The sequence below is a fragment of the Cervus elaphus genome, chromosome 33 (assembly GCF_910594005.1).
Source record: "Cervus elaphus chromosome 33, mCerEla1.1, whole genome shotgun sequence".
In the NCBI taxonomy this organism is placed as follows: domain Eukaryota; kingdom Metazoa; phylum Chordata; class Mammalia; order Artiodactyla; family Cervidae; genus Cervus; species Cervus elaphus.
Genome location: NC_057847.1, coordinates 74,138,095 through 74,145,025, shown reverse-complemented (window position 1 = coordinate 74,145,025; position 6,931 = coordinate 74,138,095).

Sequence of the window (6,931 nt, the reverse complement as noted above, 5' to 3'; positions counted from 1 at the left end):
TCAATGCTCACCCAATATCACTGGTGTTTTCTTCATTAACTTTGAAGTTTACCTCATCTCATTTCCCTCTCTCCCCTCAAATCCATCTGAATTACTCTGTCACTAAAGCTTGGTATGAAAGGAAAATTCAGGCTTTAAATATTGAATCTGAGCTTCACAAATAGAGTAGTAATGGGAAAGTCAGACAGAAAACCTTTGTAATAATAGACTCAGACAAAAGTAAAACCCTCAAATCAGCTGGAATAGCGAAGCCTAAATTGTTTCTGGAATCGGCTATGCTCTCAGGTGATATGGGGCCTCACAGCTTTTGATTGGGCTCTTCTGTGTATGTGGGCGTGAATCACCTGGGCTTTGAAAGCTTCTGCTAAAAACTCTCTCTTAGACCACAACGAGAGTCATCATCAGTTTCTTTTACTTCTTGCCCCCCTCCCTATCTGGGCATCCCCCGAAGCTGTTCTACGTTTTGTCCCATAGACCTCTGGCCTTGTGCTGGCCTCTCTGGAAGACACCATGGGAACTGGTGTTCTTCTTCTGTATACAGTCATTGCAACCGTGTGTGTGCTCAGTCACGTCCAACTCTGCAACCTCATGGGCTGTAGACCACCAAGTTCCTCTGTCCGTGGAATTTCCCAGGCAAGAATACTGTAGTGGGTTGCCCTTTCCTACTCCAGGGGATCTTCCCACCCCAAGTATCAAACCCATGTCTCCTTGTCTTCTGTATTTCAGGTGGATTCTTTCAGTTCAATTCAGTCTCTCAGTCGTGTCCGACTCTTTGTGACCCCATGAATTGCAGCATACCAGGCCTCCCTGTCCATCACCAATTCCCGGAGTTTACTCAAACTCATGCCCATCGAGTCGGTGATGCCATCCAGCCATCTCATCCTCTGTCGTCCCCTTCTCCTCCTGCCCGCAATCCCTCCCAGCATCAGGTTTTTTTTTTTAATGAGTCAACTCTTCGCATGAGGTGGCCAAAGTACTGGAGTTTCAGCTTCAACATCAGTCCTTCCAGTGAACACCCAGGACTGATCTCCTTTAGGATGGACTGGTTGGATCTCCTTGGATTCTTTAGGCCGCCATGATTCTGATGACTAAAGAGAGAAAAATAGCTAAGAGAGAAAGCTAAGAGAGAAAAATAGAAACATTTTTGGAATGTCTTTTGCTGCTATCTTGTTCTGCATACAGGAGCTGTGAGGAGTTAACATAGTTATTTTATGTATTTAAAACTCTGGCTTAGAACAACACTGTCCAAGAGAAATAGAATTCAAGTCACATTTCAAGATTTCTAATGGCCACTTCAAGTGTTGACATGTATCTTTAAAGCAGTTTTTATTTAATCCTTTACATATCCATCATCTCAACAAGTAACCAGCATGTTTCCAAAATTTGGGATGTATTTTACACTTAAGGGACATCTCCATGGGGACATTAAATTTGCATGAGAAATACTTGATCCTCATAGCAAATTTTTTTAGTAGCTGAAACTAGTGACAACCCGTGGCTTTTTCTTAGAGCTCGCCACAACCTAAGGTCAGGCCTCTTAGAAAATTTAAATGCAGTTACTTGCTGAAGATTTTAACCACATTTGTGCACATGCGCACATGGTCATGCTTTCTCATTCAGTCTGTTTGTACCTATGCTTTTCATTTCGCCTTCTGTAGGAACTAGAAGTCACATGTTGTCTTTATCGTAGTAAAATTAGGCAGACAGAGTTCATATAGTGTATTTGTTTCTATAATAAATCTTTCTGGAGAATATAGAATACAGAGGTTTTTTTTCATTAAAATAAATGGATGTTGGTTTAAAAAAAGAAATACTTGATCCTCACATATTACAAATTAACTATACTTCAATTTTAAGATAAATTCAAAATAAATAAATAAATAGACACTAAATATTTTTTAAAAAGAAATACTTGATCCTTATTTAGCATTTATCAAATTTGCATAGAGAAGAGCAGATTCACATACCCAAGTTATTGTAAACGTACATAAAAGTTTGGTAACTGAATAAAGTACCGGGTTTTTTACCTTTAATTTAAATTACTTAAAATTCCATGAAAGTAAAATTTTAGTTCAGTCTTGGTAGCCACAGTTCAACCGCTCAGTGGCTGCGTGGGGCTAGGAGCTCTGGTCTGAGGCGGTGTACACTTAAACGGGGCCAGTTTCACAGTGCATCTTGAGTCAGCAGTGCTCTGTGACGACCTAGGGCTAGGATGGGGCGGAGGGGTGCGAAGGAGACGCAAGAGGGAGGAGATGTGTGATCACACACGGTTGATTCACACTCTTGTGCAGCGGAAACTAACACGACACTGCAAGCTACCATTCGCCAACTAAAAACAAGCTTAAAAATATTTCCAAAAGTCAGCTCCCAAGTCAGTCCAACCTAGACTGAAATTCTGACTGGCACACTTCCTGGCTGTGTGACCTTGGGCGAGTCACTTAACCTCACTGAGTCTCTTGTTCACTGTTAAAAATCTGTACCATAAGAGGCCCCTTACTGTAGGTACCTAATAAACAATACCTCCCACTCACCCACTGAAACATTCTCACCTTCTTTTTCCAAAAACTGGCTTTGTGAGTAGATAGGCAGTTAGCCTACAAATTGAATTTCATCACGTAGGAAGAGTTTTTCAGTCAATGACTAAGGATTCTGCTCAGTCTTATGAATGCCACTAACGTAGACTCCTGTTCGACCTTCTGGGCCCCTGTGGTCCAGCAGGTACCCCTGGCGTTCTCATTATCTGTTTACACATCCATGCTCCCACTGACCTGAGGGGAATGTTTATGGGTTTCTGCTCTGCAGAACTAACTCACATTCAGGGCCGAGCACATCCCAGGAGCTATCACAAAATAGTGATTCATTCAAATCACTGATATGTGGAATCTAAAATATGACTCAAATGAATTTATCTACCAAACAGACTCACAGACATAGAGAACAGGCTTGCGGCTATGGGGGAGGGATGGACTGGAAGTTTGGGGTTAACAGATGCCAACTATTGTATATAGAATGGATCCCTCTGTATAGCATAGTGAACTATGTTCAATATCTTATGATAAACCATAACAGAAAAGAATATGAAATATATATATGTGACTGAATCACTTTGCTGGACAGCAGAAGTTAACACAACTTTGTAAATCAACTATACTTAAATAAAATAAAAATTTTAAAAGAACTGCTGTTATTGTTATTGTTACTGGTATTGCAAAGGGAAAACAAGAGCCTTGCCTCTGTGAATTTACAGTCTCAGAGGAATCACAGCAAGTGCAGGACAGTAGGTCCCCGTCCCCAGGAAGGTGTGTGACTGGAGCCCAACATTCCTGTTTTATCATTTTCTTCTCCTTCTCCCTCTCAACCTAGAGATGTCCTCAGTGTGACCCTCTGGGGCTTTTTCTGCCTCACCATTGGTGACTGTACTCCACAGCCCTCCAAACTGATGGGATGATGGCTCAACAACACAGTCACCAGCCCGGTCCTTCCCCACAGAGAAAATGAGAGCCATACTTCTCAGCTGGGCACTGGCTCTTGGCTGACACTCAGATGTGCTGGTCATGTGCCTGCCTTAATCCCATGCAGAGCAAACAATAATTATACCAGGCAGCCTGGCCCGGGCACTCAGGCGTACAGAATGGGCATGTGTGTGGAATCAGCTCCAAAATGATCCGCACGTCGTCTTCTTTCTTTCTTTCTTCAGTCTGACAACACTGTGACTAATGGCTTTACTTTTGGAATTTCTGGATCATTGAGTCAATTTTAGGGTCATTAGTGAGGGTAAAAAACAGCCTTCTCAGTCTCAACCGTCTGTCCTCAGAACTGTTTTCTCTTCACTCCCTCCCACGGCTGTCACGATCCCCGTGAGTACCCTCAACTCAAGTGTCAGCGCCATTAGGTTTGCACGGTCTCCATGGGCCAAACAAATAAACAGTAGCAAGAACAATGTGCAGGTCTTTCCAGCTGAAAGCCTGGCACCGTAATGGACGTGCCGATCACTTAGTCTGCCGGATCTGGGTGGCCTCCACCTCCTCTTCTTCATCCCCACTGAGCAGGCAGTGAGCCAGAGGATTCTACTTTCCTGGGGTCATCCCTGACACAGCTCCAATCAACCCACCGGCATGCCAGCCATCAAACATAGTCTTTGCCTGGCATCTGGATTAAGGGGCATAGCCATGCTAATCAGGGATGGGCAATGGAACTGTTGTGCCTTGCCCATTCAACACATGGCCCCCTAGCTACGCACACAGCAGCACGCAACCAGAAGCAGGAGACTGGGGCAGACGCTAACAAATAGAGGGAGGGGGGCACTCAACCCCAGGGAAGGGGTCCTGAGAGGTGCTGCCAGACAAATTTCCACTGCCTGTAACTGGGGCCATAAATTCCCCTGAATGAGGCAAGAATGTTTCACCTGAAACGCCCTGGAAAATTTTCCTGGAACAACCACCTCTTTTACAAATGGGAAAATGAGACCAGAAAAAGTAACTGTTGACCAGGGCTTCCATCAATGATGGACCAGGTGTCGATGATGGACAAATTGTTACTTGACACAAGTTCATGTGCCCGAAGCACAGTGAGGCCAAACAAACAGAAACGATGGAGTTTGGAGCAGAGAAAGCCTTATTGCAGGGGCACAAGGAAAATGCAGGCTTACACACACAAAAAAAAATCCCAAACTCCCCAAAGAGCTTCAGCAAAGCACTTTTCAAGGCAAGATGAAGGAGTGTGGTGGGTTCTTGCAAACTTCTTGGTGCAGGAACCCTTTGTTCCGGCATCTATCCAGGGAGGTCAGGTCACGATGTTCCTGTAAACCTACAAGAAGACAAGTATGATTCTCCATTCTGCAACTTTTTATCTCTATATGAATGGGAAAATGTTGTACCTTTAAAAATCAGAGCCTTGAGAATGGGGTATCTTGTAAATTTCAGGCTATAGGCCACGTTCTTAATTCACAGCAAAAGCAAAAGAACACAAAGGTTAAAGTAAAAGAAACGGAGCTAATACGGAGTCAAATTTGTTCTTCCCTATTACGCTAAGACCAGAGAAGGCAATGGCACCCCACTCTAGTACTCTTGCCTGGAAAATCCCATGGACGGAGGAGCCTGGTAAGCTGCAGTCCATGGGGTCGCTAAGAGTCGGACACGACTGGGCGACTTCACTTTCACTTTTCACTTTCACGCATTGGAGAAGGAAATGGCAACCCACTCCAGTGTTCTTGCCTGGAGAGTCCCAGGGACGGGGGAGCCTGGGGGGCTGCAGTCTATGGGGTCACGCAGAGTCGGACACGACTTGAAGCTACTTAGCAGCAGCAGCAGCGTTACTCTAAGACAAGGCTGCCCAGGTCGCTCAGTGGGAAAGAATCTGTCTGCCAATTCAGGAGATTCAGGATTTGATCCCTGGGTTTGATCCCTGAGTGGGGAATCTCCCCTGGAGGAGGAAATAGCAACCCACTTCAGTATTCTTGCCAGGGAAATTCCACGAACAGAGGAGACTGGTGGGCTATATAGTCCATGGTGTCACAGAGTCACACATGATGGAGCAACTGAGCACATTACTCTGACTGGACTGAGACGCTTCATTTAACATACCGAGCTTGGCTACTAAGGGTTCTGCACCCAATTCCAATATGTGCGTATGGATTTTTTCACCCCAACAGGAAATACTCCAGCACCAGCAGGGTGTCCTACAATTCAACTCAGTTCTGACATGGTATACCTGGAGACGGCATCAGATGCCACAGGATAAGTGCTCAGTCCCACAAGACTGAGGCTGCCCAAGTGGCACGGTGGTAAAAAAAAAAAAAAAAAAGTCCACCTGCCACTGCAGGAGACTCAGAAGACGTGGGTTTGGTTCCTGGGTTGGGAAGACCCTCTGGAGGAGGAAACGGTAACCCACTCCAGTATTCTTACTGGGAAAATCCCATGGGCAGAGGGCTACAGTCCATGGGGTTTCAAAGAGGTTGGTTGGACACACTTGAGCATACACGTATGCACATACCTACAAGACGGTTCCCTCTGCCTCAGATGCCAATCACAGGCTGGCACCTGCGCTTCCCACCAAAGGTTTTAGGTTAGAGGTTCCAATGATCCTCTCCTTGAGTTCAGTTAATTTTCTAGAGCAGCTCACAGAACTCAGAGAAACATGTTTTTACCAGATTACTGGTTTACTATGAAAGGATATAACTCAGGAATAGCCATATGGAAGAGATGCTGAGGGCAGGGTGTGGGGAAAAGGGCTCTCTGAGCACGCCTTTCCCCTTCAATAGTTCTGAACACTGACTGGACCACCACAATTTTTGTGAGTGGTTGAGCTAGTAAATGGGAGTTTGTTGGCTCATGTTCCTGGGAAATGCAAGGGCATATCTTACTGCAGCACAGCTGGATCCTGGGCCTGAGGATGCGATCAGATTGTGTCTCTTTCTGGATGTATACTCTTCTCTCACATGTCAGCTTTATTCTCAGGCAAGCTCTGTTTATGTGGGTCCAAGACAGCCACCAGCAGCTCATGACCAAGTCTTCTCTGTGCAAGTCATTCCCACAAAACTTTCAGAATTTAGTTCTATTTGTCCTGCATTGTATTTCATGCCCAGTCCTGGACCAAATTCTGTGACTCTGATGGTCGAGACCAGGGTCACTCACCCACCTCTGAGTGAGAGGGCAGGGGAACAGGAATTTGAAAGGGGGACTTGGATGGAGTATGGACAAGAAGCAGAGGCTGTGCAGAGCAGGAGCAGCCGAGAGGAGATACCCCACGTCCAAGGTCAGAGAAACCCAAGTAAGATGGTAGGCACTGAGATAGGGGATCAGAGGGCAGGCACACTGAAACCACGATCACAGAAAACTAACCAATCTGATCACACGGACCACAGCCTTGTTTAATTCAATGAAACTAAGCCATGCTGTGTGGGGCCACCCAAGACGGACAGGCCATTGTGGAG